Here is a 23,198-nt window from a genome sequence, read left to right on the forward strand (position 1 = left end):
GATCAGAAAAAACATGCCACTTTTGGTTGTGAAGGGAAAATCTTTTAGTGAACTCAACACCACATTCGTGAGAGCAGCTTGCAACCACAAAGTAAACACATATGATGTCAGGGAACAGCTCACATTTCAAACTTCCAAGGAGTTGCAATTAACAGGTGAGGTGGTGTTAATGGGAGGGGAAATTGCCTTAATTGTACTGTGCAGAAGTGCCCAAACTTTCCAGAGCACTGTGGATAACACTTCACATCCTCTCTTCTGGGTGGGAAATGTAACCAAATGTGTGAATAGACAAATTGTACCGGCAGAAAATCTTGTGTCCTGGCTTTAGTTTGAGTCTTCCTCCAGTGCCTCACTTCAGTTTTTTTCTGTGCCTTGATTTCTTTCCCCTTGTCTCTTTTTCCCTGAGTTTGCACTTTCCTGCCCTGATCCATGCTGTCCAGTTCTTCTTGTCCTATCTCTCCCTCCCCCCCCCCCCCCCCCAGGCTGCCAAAATCTGCCATGCATGGCTTAAGGCTGAATGGGGCGTGAATCCAGCAAAAGGGCTCATAGCTCACCTTCTCCCTAAGGACCCTCCTTCCCACTTCTCCCCCTTCCTCCTGGAGCTTGAATGCTGGGAATCAGCTGTTTGCAGCACTCCAGAAGTGCTGGCAGAGGAGGGAGTTATCAGCATCTGAGAAGCACGGAGGGAAGGGTTGGGGTGAGAGGAAACTTGGTGTTGGTGGGTTTTACAGGTTTTACCTGTGGGTGCTCCAGCCCCCAAAGACCCATGGAGTCAGCATCTATGCCTTGAGTAGCAGGGAACATGACAGTGAGTGATGTGAGCTGGAGACAGTTACTTACCAATCATAGTGTCAAACCTATTTAAATCCGTAACTGCACTGAAATCCCTGGGCCTACTCTTCTTGTAGCCCCAGGTGTTCAGTGCTCACAATGTTCAGCGCTCCTTTCTGACCCAGTAAGTGATCGTGTCACTGACAGACATGCAGGCACGGCCAATGCCACCGTGGGCCATCGAACTAAGTTACTGAATTTCAGCTAAGCGAATAACGTAGCTGAAATTGATACATTTAGATCTACTTACTGCAGCAAGTCGATGAAAGACGCTCTCCCGTCGACTCCACCCCTGCTACTTATTCTGGTGCAGTACCAGAGTCGACAGGAGGGTGCTCGGCAGTTGATTTTTCATGTCAATTATAGACCTGATAAATCAACCCCTGCTGGATTGATTGCTGCCCGTGGAACCAGTGGTTTGTGTAGACATGCCCTGAGACACAAGAACGTAATGGCTGGGCAGTGATGGAACACAGATTAGCAACCTTTGTTCACCGACTTTTGTAACACTGCTTGAGGCTCAGCGCTTACCCTGCTCTGACCAGGCGCTGCTGTCTGCAAGATGAAGAAAAAGACCCTTCCTGTATGAGAAATCTAGGTCGAAGATTCTTGAGAAAAGAAATATATGCCTGTAGTAGTTGTGCAAGTTTGGCTGGTCAGAATGAAATCTACTTCTAAAAATAGAGGTTGTCAATATTAACTGTGTAACATTTGCCCTTTACAATGTCACAAACCCTGAGTGTCGCCAAATTAAATCATGTCCTTTGTGGGCAGACACTGCATTGAAATTCATAGACACTTCCTTATGTGAGATCTCTGCCACCATACAGCGGTTCAGTAGAGACTGTCGTATCAGACGCTTGGATTTTGTCCTCGGCGGGCTGGCAGGTTTTTGGCTCCCGTTTGGCGGGAGATGCAGTCCGAAGCAGGCTCAAGACAGCGAGAAACGCTCTGGGCTACTTGTTCAGGAGCAGCCTTGTGTTCTTTAACCCCCTGCAGTACTTGTGCTATAACTCTAGAGGGGCCCGAGGTCTCCTTCTTCCGCGAGGGTGAACGTGCAATTGTAACCGCCACTGGGCGGATTTGAACCAGGAACCTCTGGAGCCTCTGTCACTTGAGCAAAAAGCCAGCTGGCTCTCAGCGTAGGCTGTAGAGCTCCCTTATTCATCTCTCTCACGGTAAGTGGTCTAAGTGCCACTGCATGGGACAGTGACCCACACTAGGGGGGTGGGTTACACAGCTGCAGCCAGTGACTCTCCGAGCAGCGCACACTTCTGTATCTGCCTTGCTCGCCCTCACTGGAGATATTTTTAACACCCAATATTGCAAGTTCAGCTGAACCTTTAAGTCAAATGGGGCTCGGTCTGTCACTCACACCATCACCTGTCATAATAGTTCGGTAACGGGACCGTAGCTCATTGCGTGGGCAGGGATGGAACCGCTTTGTTCCTGCAGCACTGTAGTGGATCTGCAGCAAAACGTGGTGTGGTTGGCAGTGCTGCTGGCAAACTCGACCCAGATGTGCACACAGCAGGTCTAAGGAAGGGCCTCGTTCGTACAGTCACTTCTGGCTAGAGCTGCATTGTAAAGCAAAGGAAAATGTTCTCACGAAGGGTCAGAGGTCACACTCTCTCTTGTACGAAACTGGAAAATTAGCTGTTCTGTGCAAATTAATTAATGCAAATGCCAATTCACAGGAGCATGTTAAGTGTTCTGTTCGACTGAAAGACATTGAGAGTTCTGCTGGGATTACTACCACAGAGGCCCTGTCTGGAAGATTGTCTGACTGCTGACGTCAGCCCCGTACAGCTCTCACTTAGTCTGGTAAAACCGTTGATGTCAGATTACACCGATGTGCACTCGTTGGCTTGGCAGAGCGGCCCTAGCTGCACGTTCCAAGAAAGACATCGCCTTGGACTCTTCCTGGGAAGCAGGGCCAGGGAGGCAGTTCTGGTAATTCTGATTGTTCTGAGTTGGCTGGGCCCAGCTCTGTAGTTTAGAATCTGCCGTTAGTGCCAACTGACAAACATTTTCCTACAAAACAGTACATGAGAAACCCCACTTGGTGTTCAGATGGAGCAGGGGGTGGAGAGGGAAAAACTTCCTAACTGCAATGATTGCGCAGCTCAGCCAGTCTGGCCTTCCACATCATCGCTGTCCTGGCAAGCACGCTGTCCTGCAGAGCTGAATGTCCAGACTGTGTGTTTTAAATGCAGCATTGGGGCCACAAAGTCTCCTTACAAACATACCATGTGCGGAGGATCATCCTCTGACAACCAGAAAATACACTGATTTATAAGCTTTATTGGGGGTGAAGGTAGAGCTGATGTAGCAGACTGTGTATCAGGTTTCTGAAAGCACTTGAAGAGGTTAGAGTATCTGTTTGCCGTTCATGTTCTTGGAGAATTTTTTTATGGGCACATATTTCACCAAGTCGCATCCAGGGGCCGCTTGGTGTCATCTGTATGCTGGTTCCTAGAAATGTGGAAGCGTAACTAAGAACGGTTGTGTCAAGCTGCTATTTTATTTTGCCCCGAGCGGAGACAGAGGCCTTTTCCGTATTAAGTAAAGATTTGTCACAGAACAACAATTTTTGCAGCCTTTTGGCTGGTAAATATCTAAGCCAGGAGCCTCCTTGCACAGGTACTTGTAAAGGCTGAAGATGTGGTGTCCAAACCTTATTTTACAATGGACTATGTTTATTTATGGAATTTGTGTGCTGCATGGGGTGATTGTCATGATGTTTATAGAGAAATCTATTGCTTACACTTTTATTTTGGAAGCAGCAGAAAATGTCAAAGGAGCAAAACTCTTCCCCTTCTCCCCCCCCCCCCCATAAACACACACTGACTCCTTGTGCTTACTAAAACCTATTCAATTGCACATCTGTGTGTACACACTAGTCATGCAAGGGACAAGTCTCAGGACAGGCTGCACTCAGTAAACCTGTCTAGCCCAAAGTCTGAAAAAAGAAACGAGTCTTGAACTGTGCCCTAAAGGCTAACAAGTGAATGTAAAGTGTGCCAGACCAGACGTAGCCAGCTCCTCTGGGAAGGACGTCTTGCCATGAAGCAGCTGACTGCCTAATCTTAAAATTGTAGACCCCCAACTTCTGGGACATCTCCGAGATGGTGACTTCCTTGTTCTTCACCACGTGGGTGTTTGCAGGCCAGCGTGCAGACCTGTCTGAGAGTAAATGGGCAAGATTCTTGCAGGGAGAAGGATCTGGCTTGGGTTTCAGGAGGAGACAACCCGCAGTTAGGTGGCTTGGTTTTAAGTTGAGACCTTTCTTTTGATATATAGCTAACCCTCCCCAGTTGCCACCGACTTCAGCTGGGGCTGTGGGTACTTAGTACTAGTTCTGCACGTCAGGCTGATATCTGGTCTAGAGGAACCAGCTCTCTTAGGTGCTTTGCAGGGCTGTATGTAGACAGGACCAGCAATCCAGTCCCACACCGGGATTTGGGTGCAACACTGATCTGGAGGGAAGACTGTTCTCACTAAGCCACTGGCATGGATTCACGTAGCACCTTGGGTACCTCTAATCCCAGTACTGACCAAGCCTACTCTTGCTTAGTGTGGGCTAGCATGCAGGGACAGATAGCAAGCAGGCTAGCAGAGAACAAATAAGTGTTTGTGTGTTACTAACATTTTGCTTAATAGAGTAGCTGGGGGGTAAAAATACCTGTTTGGGAAACTTTGAAGTCTTTCTGACAGGGCCAGCCAGCATGGGATTTCAGTAACATTGCAAACCAGCTGTGCTTCTGCTGAATTGATTATTTAGAAAACAGAATATTGCTTGCCAAGTACCCGCAGTGTAATATCATCAGAAGCCAAGGCTTTTTCCAGTAAGCAACATGCTTATGGACATATTGCACCAGTTAAAGTGTTAATGGATACGCTACCGTGAGTATTTACCAGTAGTCTTAGTGTCTCAAGTAGCAGTGACTGAACAAAAGATTGCTATGCCTCACCGTACAATGAGGATATTATAGCTTGTGGTTCTGATGTCATTCCCAGCAAACTCACTTTCCACAGTCAAAACTTAGTCCTATGAAACCACAGGCCCGAGACTCTCCATGTGTCTCTCTCAGAGCTGCACAGAGTTTCAGTAACTATGCCCCCTGCTTATTTTCTTATGCTGCTTTTATTCCTAGAGCTCTGACTGTCCCAGTGCCACTTGTAAATCAGTGCTACATAAAGAGTGATGCACACTGGTGTATTCCTCACAGTAGATGCTTTGACTTATCTGAGTATTGTGCGGGGTATTTTTATTATCGCTCTCTAATAATACGCAGCTAATTTGCATTAACAGCATGATCCTATTTCTGGGAGAGAATAAACTTTAGTGATGACTTTCTTTGTAAGCAGCATTCTGCTTACAGATGCTGAGCAAAGATACTTGACATTTAATTGCTTAATGCCTACTTCCGTGTCCAGTATTTTTAGCTTACATCTGCTGTTTATGAGAGTAGCAGCTTTTATTCTGGTAAATGACATGAGTTTGCTGCAAGGAAAGCTGTGTTTGGAAGACCATCGATAACCTTTATCCTCTAGCTACAGGGACCTAAACGTGCAGTTCAGTGTTTGCTCTTTTACTATATTCAGTGTCTTGAATCACTGCCTTCATCTCTGTTCCCTCTCCCCTCCAATTGAGAAATGCCAAACTTCCCTTAATCTCCCAAATGCTGGCTACTCGGGGGGGGGGGGGGGACTTGCGTATAGACTGGCTGAAAAACTGAGTGTTGAGATTCTGTGTAATGATGCTGAAGGACAGGGCATGCAGGCGTTGCTCTCTTCCCATAAGGGTTTGGCTTCAATTGTGGCTTGTAGTCATAAGCCATTTTGGATCCCTCGTGTTCCTGGTGGACAGAGGACAGCCTAGCTGGGGTTATACCCGGTGGATGTATCTGGCCCGTTTTACTTTGTATCCAAGTTCAGGTGCAACTTAGTGCCAGGCTCCTGCTGGGCTGCTGAAGGTGAGAGTTTTGCAAACGTGTGACATTTAACATGCTGTTTACGACCCTCTTTGTAGGGAGGGAAAGCAAATGTGGCTACTGGCCTCGGTGGGGTTTTCCCATCTGGGTGCTCTTGCTCATATTCGGAAAACAAGATGAATTTGAAAACCTCTCCGCCCACTCGAAACATGTAGAGGAGCTGCAGAGCAGAAAAGGAAAGATGAACATTCTTTCAGCTGGTGCCAGTTTAGATCTGGGACACATGCTTTGAAGAGCAGGTTGGAGCAGAATTAACTTTCGTGGGTAGAGGCAGCTTTGTATCTTCACTGGCTTTGCAAAATCTCCTACTTGGTCTCTTTGCATAGGACACTTTAACCGGCCTCCCTTCTGTTCAAAGACCTCATGATTCTACTAACACAGCCCAGTGTGTAGCCATCCTTAGTCCAGCACGCTGTTCAAAGCTTTGTCCTTCCTGGTTTAATGTCTGACATGCTTCCACCATTTCCCAGTTCGGTCAAATAGACTATGAAAACGTCAAGGGAAGTTTCCCAGTATTCAGCCTAAACTTCCTCTTCCTTATGTAACTCCTGGTGATACCCTCTCACTCCACTCTAAAAACCCTCTTGAATTTCCTGTCTCTCTGTTCGGTGTTTACTCCTCTGCTATCAAGCCCACCCACCCCTTTCCCACCAATTACAATGTCCCTGGGGGTTTAGCCAAAGCCGTGCATGCTCAGCTCTCGATCTGCTCACTTAAGCCAGTCCCTCCTTTATGGATCCAACTGAGGTCAGTATTTAAGCACAAGTTACTCAGTGGAACAGGGTTGCTCTCCTGAGTCAAAGTATAAAGACTTGTGTACAGTCACTTTCCAAAGGAACAAGACTTCTGGAATGTAGTAAGCTCAATAGTACAGAGCTGCCTTTCTGGGATGCAGAACAGTACCAATGCTTGTGGCCTCTTCTTCCGAAAATGGATTGTTTTTCTGTATATACTATTCTCACTTGTGTTTTGCTGTTCGGCCAAATGTCACTGCAGAACACCAGGGCTGAGTTTTTGTAGGACTTTCAAGGGAAAATCCAGTACATCATTTAGTTACGCCCTTATATAGAACTGGCCTACTGAAATGCTTTGCAAAATGTATCTATGGCAGGTTTTTAAAAAGTCAACACTAATTCATTGTTGTGCAGTACGTGATGCTCTTAACAATAAGATGAACACCTGGATAAACGTTCTAAGACTTGAAAATTACTGCGCCTCTTCAACATTTAAAAATAACTCCCCAAATGCCTTTGTACGGTGTAGCTATTTTCATAAAAACCTTTTCTTTAGGCAGTGTTGCAGATTTATTTGGTTACACTGGTTACACATGCTGTTACCATGTCTATTGCTTAAAGGTCATAAATATCTTTAGTTTTAAAAGCCCTTATGCAAAAGGCAGTTAGATATGTAGCAGAGAAAATTAAGCAGCTGTGGGGTTTATTATTGGAGCCCTGCACAGATACTCTTTGTGTCCACAAAAATGAGCATGGATATCTGCAAATCTGCAGGGTTCTAGATGCAAAATTGGTATCTGCATCCATTTCCACAAAAATGAGTCGCGGATATCCACATCCACGAATGCTGATAGCCGTGGATATAAAGCAAATATCCGTGGCTTTGCAGGGCTCTATTTATTATGTCCCATGAGCAAGTCTGCAAACAATTTGAGGATTTTATTACATCAGAGTAAAAAAGTAACAATCCTGCCCTCTCTGCAGCATGGCTTCCTGAGTGCTATGGATGAAATTGAGCACTAGATGCTAGTAAGGCTTCAAAATAGTCCTTCTAAGTAGGACATAAGTGATTCATGTGCCTTGTCATGGCCCTCTGCACATGGGCAAATTTCACCACAAAACTAGATGTGTAAGCAACAGGGAAAGCTGTGAATAAACCACAAGCGAGCAAAAGTAGGAAGATTTAAAGCAAGCGAGACTCCAATAATAGATGATTTTTTTATGCCCAGTTACACAGCGTGGAACTCTGCATTGCAAACTCTGTGGACGTAGTAGAGTTGTAGTACTGTCTCTGATCCGCAAGGCAGCTCTTACTCCTCAGGCGGGCTACAGGGTTATAGCCACTAATTTTCCTTTTTCTCTTCTCCCTTCCCTCCCAGACGGCAATGTAATTAATACTGACCAAAACCCTTTGGTTTGCAACTGTTCCAAAGGGCGGGTTAGGAGTGGGTACTCCGTGGCCTGATTTTCAAAGGCAGTGAACACATGCCATTCCAGTTAAAATTAGTGGGATCTGCAGGAGCTTAGCGCCTCCTGCACGAGCAAATGGCCTGTTTTTCAGTGTATGTTATTCCATGACTGAAATTAACTAAAATGTACACAAGGGAAGATGCTGAAGTTGAAAGTCTTGCTCTGCTCCCAGATCCTTACTATACCTCTTCCAAAATCTTAATCCCTCCCCATCTTGAAATCAAACTCTGTTAGCACAGGTTAGGTATTCATCTACCCTAATTTGTGCAGTGGGGTAGCTGTAATATAGCTAGTTAGCTGTCTTACACCACAGACTAATATTAAAACCCTGGGGCTAGCTTCGGATCTTCAGAAAAACAATCAAATCTGTCTACTCAGATGAGTGAGCTGTGTTGGCTGGTTTCAGGAAGTAGATGGGATGTTAACCACACTAATTGCGTGGCTCTCGTGCATGGGAACACTTGTAGGTATCTGGGAGGTGGCTCAAATAGGTAGCTCATGTTGAGTGAGCATGCATGCAAAACGGAAGCTTCTGTTCTTACATTTCCAGGCCAGTACAAAAGAACTCCTGGGTGGTGAAACCAGGTAGTGGCTTGTGCATGTATTCAGCTTCATGCTTTTGCTGCTCTTGCTGTTTTTTGTTGTTGTTTTTTAACAAAACATACCGGTTAGAAGTGTAACTGCAGTGACGTTGAGAAGTAACTACTGCTACTGAGTTCAATTGTGTAAAGGTTAGGATTGTGAAAAAATGCATTGACACCAGAAGTCTCCACCTCCCTGGCACCAAGGGCTTTTTAAGGATACAATGAAAAAGGTGGAGGGTTACTTTTACCACCAGGCCTACCTGCAGCAGCATATATGAAATAATCTACTGCCTTCTGTGGAATCTTCACGTTTTCCATGTAATTTTGCACATGGCCATGGTCTGATGCAGTTCCAAATCTGTGGGGTTTTTTAATTCCTGTGCGTCTTAAGTGGCTGATGCTGCCGTAAAGAATTTCATAATCTCCCTAGCAAATAACAGTCTTCTTTAACAGGAAGGAAATGGAGCTATAGACTTCTTCAGATGTATTGTCCTCCCAGAATCCTTTTCCGAGTCTCTTGAACTGTTCCAGTTTCTAAACATTTATGCAAGTAGCCCCTCTTAGAGGGGGTGGCTGCTATTGGCCTCTTTCCACATATTATCACTTACATTGATGCTAATGTGTAAGTCTGTGCCCTGAATGAGAGCAAATCACACCAGAGAACTTAAAAGAAACTCCATGGAGTTGAAAATAAGTCTGGTTTGTGTAATTGTGTTCCCCTCCCCGTCGTATGAAAGTGCTAGTTCCTTTTTTCTCCATGCTCAGTGCTTCCAGGAACAGAGCTTGTATTGCTTCCCAGAAGAGGAGAGCGACACGCTTTTTTTTTTTTTTTCTTAAATATTCTAGTGACCTTGCATAATGTCACTCAGTGCTGCATTTTAGCATGAGATCACCTGTGCTTTCTGGCTGATTGAATTCATTGCAGCCAGTAGCTACGTTGAAAGCTCTGTCAGCAGCAGGCTAGCCAATGATCTCTTCTCCTCAGCCTGGGGTGGCCGTTTTGACAATTTTGGGGCTTTCTTAGCTGTAAACTACAATGCCCAGCCGTACACCTTTCGGTAGCCAGGTATCAATTAACACTTCCTTTCCCTCACCGCAGAAGCTCTTGTTTTTACGTCAAAGAAAACTGCTTGTCATTCTTACAAGGGCTGTACAGTTGTAACTTGGCAACCCCATTTTTGCTGCATAGCTGGTTCTACAAGCTCCGGTCTTGCTCTCCCACTAGCCATACGTTTACTGGACAGGAGTAGAAAGTAGTTCTGTTGCGAGTTTGCTCTGTGCCCCTTTCTCATTGGAGTCCTTGACTTTTCTTTTCAGAATAGCAAGCCCTTCTTTGCTTTCCAGAATAAACTGAAAAATCCAATGTTGGTGTTGCACCCGACACTTCCTTTCCAGAAAAACAATTGATCCAGGTTGGTTTTGTAACACTGCCCGTGTTTATTTTAGGGTGATGCTGAGCTATTCTGAAATGCTGGTATGAGGTTGTTACCAAACACATGGTTAGATTTTGGTTCAAAATCCAGCTAGTGCAGGCCTGCACAACTCGGAAGGTGGCGAGGGCCATATTACTCCAAAGAAAACAGCTGTGGGCCGCAAGGGTAGGTTTGGGGGAGGGGGGTGATACTTTATTAAGAATTTTTCAATTAAATCAGGCTTGCACAACGTACGGCTCCCAATGCCCTTACCCTCTCCTCTCCCAGCATCACCCTGTCCCCCTTCCCACTGACACCTCCCCTCCTGCCCTTTTCCTTATTGTCTCCACTTGGCCCCCTGGCATTTGTCTCTCCTGCACCCTGCCCCTTGGTGCCTTCCCCTTTCTCCTGACCTGCCCCCTCCCCTCAGCACAAACCCGTTCCCCTCCCCTACCTGGCTTCTGTCTTCCAGCTTGCAGGGCTGCTGGAGCCTTTTTGAATCCTGTGGTCGCCGGCCGTGATGTCATGACGCCACGTCATGCCAGCATCCTGGCATCTGCTGGTGTCCCGCCCACTGGCAGCCCGACAGCAGGAATCGCCGCACTTTCCCCTCCCCGATGGCGCTCCGCTCCTCCAACCGGTCGGCTGATCAGATGGGGCCGCACCACCCATAGTTGTCACGCGCCTCACAGTGAGCCCCTGCGGGCCGCATGTTGTGCAGGCCTGAGCTAGTACGATTCTCAACTCAGACCTTGGACTGGGAGAAAGGTCTGTCCTAGCTGGTAATAGGAAATTATATCTTTCAGCTTCTTCTATGTAAAGTCACATACCTTTCAGCATATTGATTAAATCCTTAGAAGCTAGTTTTTCATCCCCTGTACCCTCTAAGTCATTTACTCTAATAGATCAAGAAATGAATCCAAATCATAACTAAACCCAGAAAATCAAACTTGGAACAACACAATTAAATGAGGGCTGAAATCCACGAGAGTCTAGATCTGGGGGATCATGATGGAGAGCAACTCAGGGGTCCTCTGAATATAGTCCCGGTTCTAGATTCTGTTTTAATCCAAAAACTGAGGGTCGGAGCTTAAACCCGTCAGCCCCAAAGGGAAAGTGATAGCCAGCTTCAGATACTCGGTTGTTGCTTGGATTCCACTCATCTCATGAAACACACCCCTGCCTGGCAGAAGAGCTGATGAGGACAGCACTCTCCTTCAGCAAAGAGGGGTTACCCAGGCAGCGGTGGTGCTGTTAGGTCCATAGTGCAGACACAGCCTAAATTGCAAGTCCTCTAGGCAAGTATCCTCTGGGAGATGTTCAGAGCCCAGCGCTGTGGAGTCCAGCCCTAGACACAACACATAGGGTACGTCTAGACTACAGGCTTTTGTCGACAGAAGTTTTGTCGACAGATAATGTCGACAAACCTTCTGTCGACAAAGAGTGTCTAGACGACATTCAGTCCTGTCGACACAGCAAGCCGCTTTGTCGACATGACAGTATAGACGCAAAGGACAGTGTAGATGCAATAACGCCTTCTGTCCACAGAACTCTGTCGACAAAAGGCATCATTCCTCGTAAAATGAGGTTTACAGCCGTCGACAAAACGTCAGTTATGTCGACAGAACTCAGTGGTAGTGTAGATGCAGGTATAGTTTTGTCACAAAAGTCCACTTTTGTCGACAAAACCCTGTAGTCTAGACACACCCTTAGCAGAATATAATTATTTACTGTTAGGAAACTAGACGAGGTTAATTTCACTCGCTAGTCCTCATGCACTGGCACTGGGCTGCAGTGCTTGGACTGTAAGTGCTGCAGGAAAATGTTTAAGCCAAAATCAAAATGCAGACGCTTCTCTTGGGGTTGTTAAATCCTCTCAAAGAACAACAAAAGTGAAATGGGTGTGTGTGGAGGGGGTGGGGGACTTTATTGGACACTGTCCCTTTAAGACTGTGGGCCCCAACCCAAGGTATGGCTGCCTGCAGGGATTCTTACTGCATATTGTTTGTCGCACCCATAGAAATGTGGAGGTTTAAAAAAAATTACAGCTCTCAGGAAAAATGTCAATAGCTCATTCAGCTGTTGAGCTACTGCTGCAGGAAGTGTAAAAGAAAAGTGGAGCCTGCTTTGTTCTTCCCAGACAAGAAGTAAAAACCATCATCCAACAGCCACTCTGTTCCAAAAACGCATGAGGTCATCGGTAAAAGAAATAACCCGCAGCTGAGGGTACACTCGGCTCCCAGTCTCCATCCCCCTCCTCCTTCCTGAACACCCGCCTTGCTCTGGGATCAGGACTTGTGCAAAGTCTTAGTTCAGTAACATGTGCGTTGCCTCCTGTCAAGTCCTGCTCTGCTCTGAAGTAGCTGCCAGGCACTCCTGGCTCTCCTCCAGAAGCGGTGTGGGAAGAGCCCTTCTTCCCTCCACGTTCAGTGCAGGTCAGTGATCTGCAAACCAGGATTTTCTTTGGAGCCCTCACTTTATATATTTAAAAAAAAAAAAAAAGTTAGGAGGCTGTGCAATTAAAAATAGTCGAATGTGCATAAGCCCTGCAGATTGGATCCGTCTTGCTATTCAAGAGATGAGGTCATAGCTTTCAAGCGCCACACAGCTCTTCCTCAGGTCAGGGGCACAGCTAAACAAAGGTCGGATGTGTCACTTAGTACAAGTAATAAGCACGCGTTCTAAGGGGCTGTGAAGAGGCTCGTGAATGCCTCTGGAGTCACAGGACAAAAGGGGGGTAGCAGCTTAAAGATTGTTGTCATAAGACAAATCCAGTCTCTTTATTAAGAGATTGTCAGTGTCTAGTCAAGTTATGAATTTAAGTTCCCAGGCTCATGTTTTGAGAGTGTTGTGTACGTTTCCTTTGAGCACGAGGATCAGTAAGTCAGGTATCAGAGAGAGATGAGTGTAGCTGTGTAAACAGGCAACTGATATGCTCGAGTCCCCCTATGTAACTGCTGATGTTTTCAGTGGTGACACGTTTACTTGATTAAACACTTTTTAACATCCTAGTATCTACACTGTACTACAGGGACTTCAGAAGCCAGGTCTCTGCTCAGTGGTCTGATATGTGCTTTCTGAGCCATAGATCTGTGGAGGTTTTGGTTTTGTCTGGTGGGAATATTATGTTCACCATGTCTGCTAGGCTTCTCCGAGATTGAATTGTAGGTGGGAATAATGTACTCTAAGCAACACTCGGAGGAAAGCAGTCCTAGGTCTGAGAGGGGTTTTTTCAAGAGCCTGTACTCTCAACTGTGGGGCCGATTTCTCAAGCTCCTGTTTGGCCCTCTCAAGGCCGTTCCCCACTCTAGACTTGGACACTTTAAAATACCTGCCGCTAAAGGTTTCCGATTTAAAACTCCTCAAGGTCTCAGATTCCCTGACGGTGAGCGGGACGCTTGAGAATTCACACTTGAGAATTTCACCTGGTGGGGTTCCCTCGCCCTCTTTAGCCATCCTGCTGGACGCAGCTTGAAAACAAACTGCAATTTCTTACTAACTGCCTTGCGGTCTCCGGGACGTGCACAAAGAGCCTTCTGCCTTCTCGGACACAGGAATCGGATCATCGTCTTATATAGGTGATTTTATTAACAAAACAATGACGACCTTCTTGGTAAATCGTACATGGTTGTTACAGAGCAACTGACAAAAGGCAGATTGAAAACTCAGAGAATTGCTTCCCCAGGGTGCAGTTTAAAGGTTATATAGGGTGGGGTACATGGACTCAGCGCAGGAATTCAGCAACCCAAAAATAACTTGATTGCATCTGACTAAACGTTCCCTGCTCCACTTACATATTTGTTGTTCCAAGGTTTAGCCCTTCCCTAGGCATGGATATCGCTGGAAATTCCATGCCTTGCTTTTGGCTTAACTCGTCTCTCCCAGCTCTTGCTCTGATTGCACAGACTGAAGCAGGAGGGTCCTGTTTCAACTCAAACTACCTACTCTGTTTTCATTGGCTCTTCTGGCTCCCTGCCAGCACTTCCTGGAGACTCTGTAGGACCCACTGTCTCTGGGTTTAACCCTTACAGGCAACGCAGTTACCTGGCTGGGATGTCCAGAAAAGGACAGTACCTCTCCCATTCATCACAGGCCCCTAATAAGGGGTGGGTTTTCAGGAGCTCACTAATCTAGCCACTATTATTTGTGCCTAGATGGGAGCTGAGCTTTTGAAAATCTGGCCCTGGTTGTGGGTGCTGCTGTTCAAAAGCTTGGCCTCAAGTATGTGTTGAGAAGGTGAAGGTGGGTGGGTATAGCATTATTTGATAGTGCTTCACCTCACACTTGTTCGAAGCTATAAAACTTGCCTGTCTCCTCTATTAAACATGGCAAAATTAAGATGTTTTAAAATGAGAACTATAGTCTCTTCCAGCTGTCAAATCCTAAAGAGCCTGAGTCAGAGGGTTCCCCGACCTAGCTTTTTAAACTGCAATGCAGTGTGCTTCCCTGGAGACCTGGTGCCTCTTCAGCTTGTGCCCTTTGTACCTGGGATTAGATTGTGAGAAGGAAAGGAAGGAAACAGCCGAATTTGCAGGTTCCTTTTTTTCCCTTCTCTCCTTAAATCTCTGATTGTTGTCCCCTGCTGGGCACAAATGAAATACAGAACCTCCTTCAGGCTGCCCGGCAGGATTGCTGCAGCGTGCTGGTGATGAAAGCAGTGCTAAGTCACTGATTCAAAAAGATGTTCACATGTGGGATGGCCTCTTGTGTGTGTGTGTGTGTGTGTGTGTGTGTGTGTGTGTGCACGCGCGTGTACACTTACACATAGCTCCATGTCTTGCTAATGGCTTCCTTGTAAACTATTTTCTTATGCTGAATTACACACTCTGCTGTAGCAAGGAGATTTCTGACATGCAGCAGCTGGTTTACACACTGCAGTAAATTAGAGGCGGGACCCACCAAAGGGGATCTTTGTTCTTCTCTCTCAAACCTCTCTCTAGGCATCTGTTTCATAAATAGACTCCCCAGGGGGGCACTGGTTGAATTATGCCCCGGTCAGCTCCATTAGCTCCTTGATGGGCTCAGTCAGTTTCAGAGATTTGGGATGTGAAACCCAAGCAAGCTTCCTCAGCATCGCACGGTGCATTCCTGAGATGCTTTTCATGTCGCGTGTTGAACTCCGTGACATCCACAAACATCCCTCTCAATTCAGTTATTTTTATTTAATATTTTAAAAAAACAAAACCCAAACAACGCCGATGTTAACTTGTTTATGCAGCCAGCTAGGAGTGGCTACTTCCCAGCTATGAGAGGTATGGGAAGAATTCCGAAACCAGAGGGATCAATGCATATTTATTCCCTACTGTCATACTTCCTGTCATTAAGCGCGAGAGCACGCTGTGGGAGGGAGGGTGGAGGTGGCAGGGATTGCACAAAAGAGAAAGGGATTAGTTGTTGAGCATTCCATTTTATACAAGATGTAAATGATTAAACTGCGTTGGGTGTCAGCCCGGTGGTGTAATGCAGCCCGGAACACCTCGCCTCAGACCTTGCAAAGGAGACCTGTCAGGGCAAGTCAGGTTTCTCGGTGGTTTTTGCAGTGTGTGCTTTGAATGTGGCAGCAGCATCCTCTGAATTTGGATGCTGTCTATTCAACTGCTTTTGCAAGAGAAAGCAAGGAGCAGCATGGAGGGGTTAGTGAGAGGCATGTGCAGCACTTTGAATGCCCTTGATATAGGGGGAGGAAAGGAAAAACGAGACTCCAGATGCACAAAAGGATTTGTCACTTAAGGCTTGTCTCAACTTACCAGGAGATCAAAGCTGCGGAGATTGAGCTCCTAGGGTTTGATTTAGCAGGTCTAGTAAGGACCCACTAAATCAACCGCTGATGGAGCCCCGTCGATTCCAGTACTCCCCCGAGTCACGACGAGTAAGGGAAGTTGACCGGAGAATTTCTCCCGTCAACCTCCCACAGCGGCAATGCCATGGAAACTCTGCCTAAGGAACTATGCTATTCATGCAGCTGGAGTTGCATATCTTAGGTCGACTTTATCCCGCAGCATAGACCTGGCCTACACTTTTGCCACCGCACTGAATAGAGCACTGCACTTGCGTCTCACTCCTGAGCTCGTTTTGAAGGCTGTGTTCAGACAGGCAGGGTGTTTTGATGGAAAGGATTTGGGGGGCTGAAAGTGGGCAAATAATCCTTAAGAGGCAAATTAAGATTGAGTGCCAGGGTGTTATGTGACTCTTGTGTTCCGCCCCAGTGCTCTCGCGTACTGAGTCACGATTTCTCACAGCTGAGTGCAATTATCGCTGGTTTCATGCATTGTTTGTGACTCAGCAAAGCAGTTGTTTTGCTACTATAAATTGTAAAATCAGTAGAATTGTAAACTACCTTGGGCATGACAAATTGCTTTGGGACTAGAGAAACTGTAGGGAGGAGTTCTGAAGATTATCTCTAGTTTATGGGAATAACAAAGCAGGAGTTGGAGTGATCTAAAGCTTGGAGGCTTCTCGGCGTTTAATGACTAAATATTTTTCAAATATTTATTTCATTGCAACTTACGGATCTCAAACCAAATACGTTAGCAGGCAAGCCATAATAAACATTGTGCAAAGCATTTTATCGTATCTTAAACTCTGAAGAAACTTAAAGTGAATTTATATATTTTAAATAGAGAAATCCGTGTTTTGGTCAGCCTTGTTTTGAGCCTTTCCGTCGTTTGATTTATTCATGGAGCTGGATTCTGTTCATTCACAGTTAGATGTGCAGAAATATTCCCGGGTTTTTCCAGCCAACTGCTAGCCAGTCATTAGCTCTGAAGAACCGGTTTGTGGGCAGTGGTGTCTATCATATGCCTCTGTACATCAGTGAGGTTTCTTTTATATCCTGTGTGAAGATGGGATTCAATTAACTGATGGGCATATTTTGTTAATTGAGAACAGGGGCCTTCCCACAACTCAGTCTAGCTTTGCTGTTGGGACTTGCTCTTTGTTCTTCATAATCAGTTTTGCCTTCAATCCTGTTCCTGGAATTCATGCTACCCTCCTCACGTCAAAATTCTCTCTGCTTGCCTGGTTTGCTGCTGCTCGATCCCTCACCCCCATTGTTGATTTTTCTGCCTGGCTGCTGCAAGACGGTGCAGTCCTTCCTCACTTCTTTCATCCCTTGTTTCCTAAAGACATTTCCAAACACTGCCGCTTAGTCCACTACTGTGTTGCATTTGCATACGTGTTTTTAATTTCATTGATCACCTTCTCGCCCACCGGCTGCCTTCAGAATGCTTTGCTTGCATTCTGGATGCTCTTCTTTGCACAGGTCTGGCTGGCTGCTGTAGCATGTGTCCTACGCTTACATCACCTCTTCCACAAGGAGTTTTCAGGGACCAGGCGATCCCGACCTGTTGTCTGTTCCCTTTCTCAAGCCATCAGAGGGCTGTGCTGTTAGAGGAGGAATGGGGAGCTAGGCAGAGAATTTCAAGACTGCCTAACTTTTTGAAGCTTATGACTCCAGCCATGCTGTCATTGCTCACACTACGACATGACTGTACATATAGGAGCGCTTTAACGTGCTGTGTACTAATACAAATGCCCCTGAAACTCAGGCCATTTTCCCGATGGAAGCTCTTGTCTCTCTTTGGAGTGCAGGGTCAGAGAAGGGAGAGGTGGAGTAGGAAGGGAGTTAGGCAAAGGAGGAGTGAGGCAAGAGACTTTTTTCAATTGCATTGCTTTTCTGAGCCCTGATGGGAAAGCAGTTTGCAGTAACATCTTCTATTGGTGCGATACCTGTCGTATTTATACATGTAATTGGCTTCCATCTCTCTCTGCAGCTACCTAAGTAGTAGCAATAAGACAAATAGCCTTGTCTGTCTTTCATCCTGGGACCAACAGGGCTCTAATGCTGCAAAGAACATGCCAGATATTGAATTGTGCTGTTTCTAAAATGGAAACTTCACAACGCGAAAAAGGAAGCCAGACGAAACAGAAACGTCTGCTTCCTGAGGCAGCATCCCCAAAGGCCTTCCCATCTGTAACCACTGACCACTAGGTACCACTTCAAATGTGCAGACGGCTCCGCAGGACGACTTCAGAGAAGCTGCGGAACCATCTCCTGCACGCCACCTCCTTGCTCAAACGAAATGGTCCCAGGCTGCCCTACGCTGGAATCGGAAAACCTGGTCCCCAGGTTGGTTCAGTAGAAGATATTGCTGCCCCCACCCTGTTTCTCACCTCAACCAGAATCGTCTGGGGAATGTGAACCGCCTTCAGGCCTGATCTGCCTTTGCAGAGCCACAAACAGAGATGTCACCGAACGGAAACGTCTTCTGTGACAGTCTGACTGTTCCTCCATGCCTCTGCCTAGCCTAGCAAGTATCCTGCTGAGTTACAAGTAGGTACATTGGGTATGAGCATCACACAGCTAACCAGGGGCGGAGACACGGACTGCAGCCCAGGGTTCCTGTCTCATGCTTCCTTGATTGTTTTTTAAATTGTATTCCCAAGTACAAAAGGCCTCCTTGGGGTGACGAGGGGAAGACTAATGGCCTAACCCTCCTTCAGATACGAACTAGCACAGGACCCAGGCCTGCCAGTGGAGGGGGCGGGGAGGGAGGGAAGAGGGAGCCAGCAAAGGGGACAGTTGCTCCGGGGCCTGGCAGTTCACAAGGGCCCAGAGCTTCCAGCCGCCGCTGATGCTGCGCGCTCTGGGCAGCTGACTGCGGGGGAGCCAGCGTGGCACACTCCAGGCAGTGCTTAGGGAGGGCTGGCCGCCCCAGCCTCACCCCTATCACCCAAGGCCCTGCCCCTTGCCGGGGCCGGCAAGTCTGTCGGCTTCCCCGATTTGTTTGAGCAAAGCCTTTATGATCCTACTTCCACAAGGGCCTCACGTGGGGAGTTGTCTCCCGTATCCATTATAAATCTGCGGAGTGACATCTTTAAGAGTTGATTTGAGCTCCTTAAAGTAATCCAAGCCTTTCATGTGCTGTGCAGCGAGCGGATGGATCTTTTGTGTTCATGGTTTCCAGTTGCTAATGACGCGTTTAGTCAATTATTTACCGGGGTAACAGAAATCTTTTTTCAATACTTGCCTGACAAAGCAGCCCTGGAATGTGACCCGTGTCCCAGCCTGGCTACCTGAAACACTCCGCTTGACAGGCAGTTGAACTATCCACCATGTCTTCAAAGTGAGACGCTCTCAAAGCCCAGGAGCACATTGCTACCCTGCAGCTCAGGCTGGATGTACATTGACACCAGCCTGTTTCGCTTGCTGCCCAGGCGCCGAGCGGGTATTGAATGGGTGCGTGCGGGGGCAATGGGAGAACAGCGCATGCGCAGCACCATGATCTACATTGCATAGCTGCCGTCTCATCCAGTGGCTGAGTGATTCATTTTATTGCAAACCTCCAATGGAAAGCTACCTGATGTGGAGATCAATACTCAATTTCTCACTGAATTTTGAAAACGCTGCATGGGGAGTTGTGCGAGGAAGCCATGCCGTGTAGCTTGGAAATGCACATGGCTGCCGTGCTGGTTTCTTAGGCCTCTCTTCCTTGCAAAGGTCCCTTTATAGATCTTCACGTTATCGCTGAAGAAACTGATCCCAGCGGGTTAAGCCACCTGCCTGTGGTCCCACCAACTCTTTCTAATCCCAGAGGAGAGTCCATAGCTCCCTGGCCCTAGCAGCTGCACCGTTTGGTAACATCAGCAGGTGGGGGTGCTACAGCTAGAGCCTTGTAACAGCTGTCACCTCGCCTCCTCAGAGCCAGTCTCCACCACACACCGACCACCGACCAGCGGCGCGTTTCTGCTCTCATCAGTGCCTGCCTCAGTGGTAGCAATGATGGGAAAAATTGGTATCATGTGCATAGACCCATGTGCATCTGCAGCACCACTGTTGGAGTTCCCGCCCCCTCCCCCCCCCCCCCCCCCCCCCCGGCTTGCCAGCCTGTTCACGCAAAGCCTCCTGGGTTATAAGCAGGCCCGCAGCTCCATTGGCAGGAGAAGCAAGGTATTCTGACTTCTGCATCTTGGCACTGAAATGCTCTCCAGGCTGAGAACACTGTCGGGGGGGGAATTGCCTCATCCTTTCACCAGGACTCCGATTGCTGGTCTAGACGTGAAAATGAAGTTACTTTAGAAGGAAACTAAATGCAGGATAGAGGCGAATGGCGAGGGAAATGAATTTTCCCTTTTGTCCAACTGTGAAAGCGAATGGTACAGTAGACTTTGGTGCTTCTCAAGTACTCTTCAAGTGTATCTTCTTGAGTCGACAAGAACAGGTCGAGAGTGTGAGCCCATATCCTGGGAATTCATCTTCACAGTGTTTTCTTCCAGCACAATCAGCTCTGCACATTTTATTCAGATACAGTACGGCACTTGGAAATGCTCAATGTGTGTTGGGCACGAAGGCATGGATGGTAGCAGTTTGTATTTTTAAAAGACAAGAACGACAAGTGCATCAGTCAGAAGCAGAAACAATGCCGGTCTACCTTGTTACACCAGTCAGAGATCCAGCTGGTGGCTTTGTGCCATGCCAAGGGTCAAACCCCAGAAACTGGCAAGAATTATAACAAATCAGGATGGCCCCTCATTTCAGTCCCTATGCACACTCACGGTAAGGAAAACTAGTCCTCGTCCTGCAGAATGGCACTCAAGAGATAGGAGCTGATGTTCTTGACCCTTCGCAGAGCTGGGTACTAAATGTTCTGCACTGATCTGATCATTACAAAGCAACTCTTAGTCAGATCATCTATAGATAATCTCAAATTTAAGTTAGGATTGTAGTTTTAGCTTCCCCTGTGGTCCTACTGGCTATAGTAGCTCTCTAACCTCTTTGTTAATACAGGCAACGCATTAACTGATAAAGGGGCATAAATCAGTGGGGGAGGTTTGGGAGATTTAAGCTTCAGCAGTGAGTTTAGTGCAACTTTTACTTTTGTAAAAAAAAAAAAAAAAAAAAAAAAAAAACTTCAGCTTACTAAGGTGATCCGAAACTTTTAAGATAAAGCAAACATGGATGAGTGAGTTTTATGTGTAAAGGAGATCTGTATGGTGGTGATATGGGAGAGGAAGCACTATTTGAATGCCCTCTGTAAAAACCAGGAGTCAGGCTTGCTCCCTTGTCTACTTAATATTCCCATTGTGCACACACAATTGCTGCAGAATAGAGACTGTTTTCTTGCACTCTTCCTAGCCAGAAGACAAAAGATAAAGGGACAGATTCAAGTGACAAAGTCCTAGTTGATGCCCATGGCTTACCTAGTGTTGGTGTTCATGCTACAGTGGAACTGTGTGTGTGTGTGTGTGTGTGTGTGTGTGTGTGTGTGTGTGTGTTCTCTCAGTTTGGACAGTTAAATTAGCTGAGTCACTTTCTGGTTCTCACACAATAGCTCTGCACTCACTGTTTGGGTTGCAAACACTGCAGGGGACAGTCGTCTTTACTGTTCCTACTTGGTAAATGTCACCCATGGTCCTTATGTTTACGGTATGTCCGTTTCAGACAGAGCTTCACATGACTTTCATGTCCAACAACTCTAGGAGCTGTTCTGTAGCAAGGGAAAGTTTGTATTTCCTTTATCGTACAACTGCAAGCTCCCGTACATGGGCATGTTTCCTTCACTCTTGCTAGCATTTAGCAAGGCAGGGTGCTTCTCTGTCTGTCTAAACAATACAACAGTCATAAGTGCCTGGAGTCCTCTTTGAAGCTACTAAAGTAATCCGACTGGAACTTGGTCCTGTGTGGGTAGGTCGGCTTCCTTAGACAAGTGGTAGCTTTCTCAAGAGCCCTAGGAGCGTGCGGCTGCATGCCATGCACACTTTGTCGGTACAGAGAGCATCGAGCGCCATTGTACTAATTCATTCTGTCTCATGATATATCAGGCCTGGAGCTTCTTGCTGTACATACGTTTCACTGTCCTCGTGCCTGGGCAGTTGCGTGCGGCAGATCCACCGGCAACACTCCATCGCAGAGAATTTCAGCAGTAGGTTGTGAGGCCGAGCTATACTGACTACGCTCCGGAGTGGAAACCAGGGCACTTCAGAGGGTGCCGCTTCAGGCCTGAAAAGGAGGATGCTGAAAGAGAGGACAGTTCAGCTCTGGTTTGGGGGTTGTGGGATCTTCCATATGCATGTCACAGTTCACCGAACTCAGGCATGAATCCAGCAGCAATCATCAGAAATCGCAACATACAAGCGCCCAAGAAACCTAGATCAGGTTAGAGATGCCGCATTATGCCAGCGGTGCTGAGATGGTTACAGATCAAACTCCGTTTCTCTGCTGCTTTTCAGCTTAGCGAGTTCCCAAGTGCATAATAAATAGTTCGCGCTTTTCGAGCACTTTGGAATTGGAGCGAGGGGAGTGGTAGAACCTCCCCTCCACCTGAAATAATTCCAGACTAGCAGAATGTTTCCACTAGAGTTACCATCAAAGTAGCACAGTCTATAGTAGCCATTTGTCATAATGAGGCTTCAGCGTTAACTGGGGCTAATTGTCCTGCTTTACCCTCTGGACATTTGGAAAGAGATCTGTCTCCACAGACACACAGACTAGCAGTCTTTTTTTTAAATGGTCTTTTTAAACGAAAGCTTAAATTCCACCCAAATTAGCAGGGGCCAGAGAAGTGCTGGCAGACTACGCCATACCCTCCCTGTGTTGCTTGGGTGTTGGGCAAATAGATGATCTCCCCATTTCTCAGAAGAGGAAATTGATGTGCAGAAAAGAGACTTGTCCCACATCGCCTGCAAAGTGACATGGCATGGATTAGAAGCCTCTGTTAAGATGAACTGTCATTCATGTTAAAATTCGACACTCTCCGGGAAGGAATGAACAAATGCTCAAACTATCTTACCCATTACCCCAATTATCACCTCTAATACCATTAGCTCACAGACATCCCACTCTCCCCATCTCTTATCATCAATTCACAGACACTTACCTTCCTTCCTCCCCCCCCCCCGCATCCCCCTCCTGTTCTGAAATGTGATTTGTCCTTTTCATATGTGTTCATTTTTGTAATTGTATCATTTGGTATATATGGTTGTGACTATTTTCTTCCCCTATTTGATCTGAGGAAGTGGGTCTGGCCCACGAAAGCTCATCATCTAATAAACCATCTTGTTAGTCTTTAAAGTGCTACATTGTCCTGCATTTTGCTTCAGCTACCCCAGACTAACACGGCTACATTTCTATCTCTGTTAAGATGGTAATTGTGTCCCATCACGCTAGACAGC

General features: G+C 46.7%; 1 protein-coding gene across 6 annotated transcripts in view; it reads left to right on the plus strand.

Moving 5' to 3' along the window:
• Nucleotides 1-23,198, plus strand: part of GNG7 (G protein subunit gamma 7) — a 141,902-nt gene that overhangs the window by 104,196 nt on the left and 14,508 nt on the right. The gene's annotated exons all lie outside the window — the stretch shown is intronic.

The sequence above is a fragment of the Pelodiscus sinensis genome, chromosome 19 (assembly GCF_049634645.1).
Source record: "Pelodiscus sinensis isolate JC-2024 chromosome 19, ASM4963464v1, whole genome shotgun sequence".
NCBI lineage: Eukaryota > Metazoa > Chordata > Testudines > Trionychidae > Pelodiscus > Pelodiscus sinensis.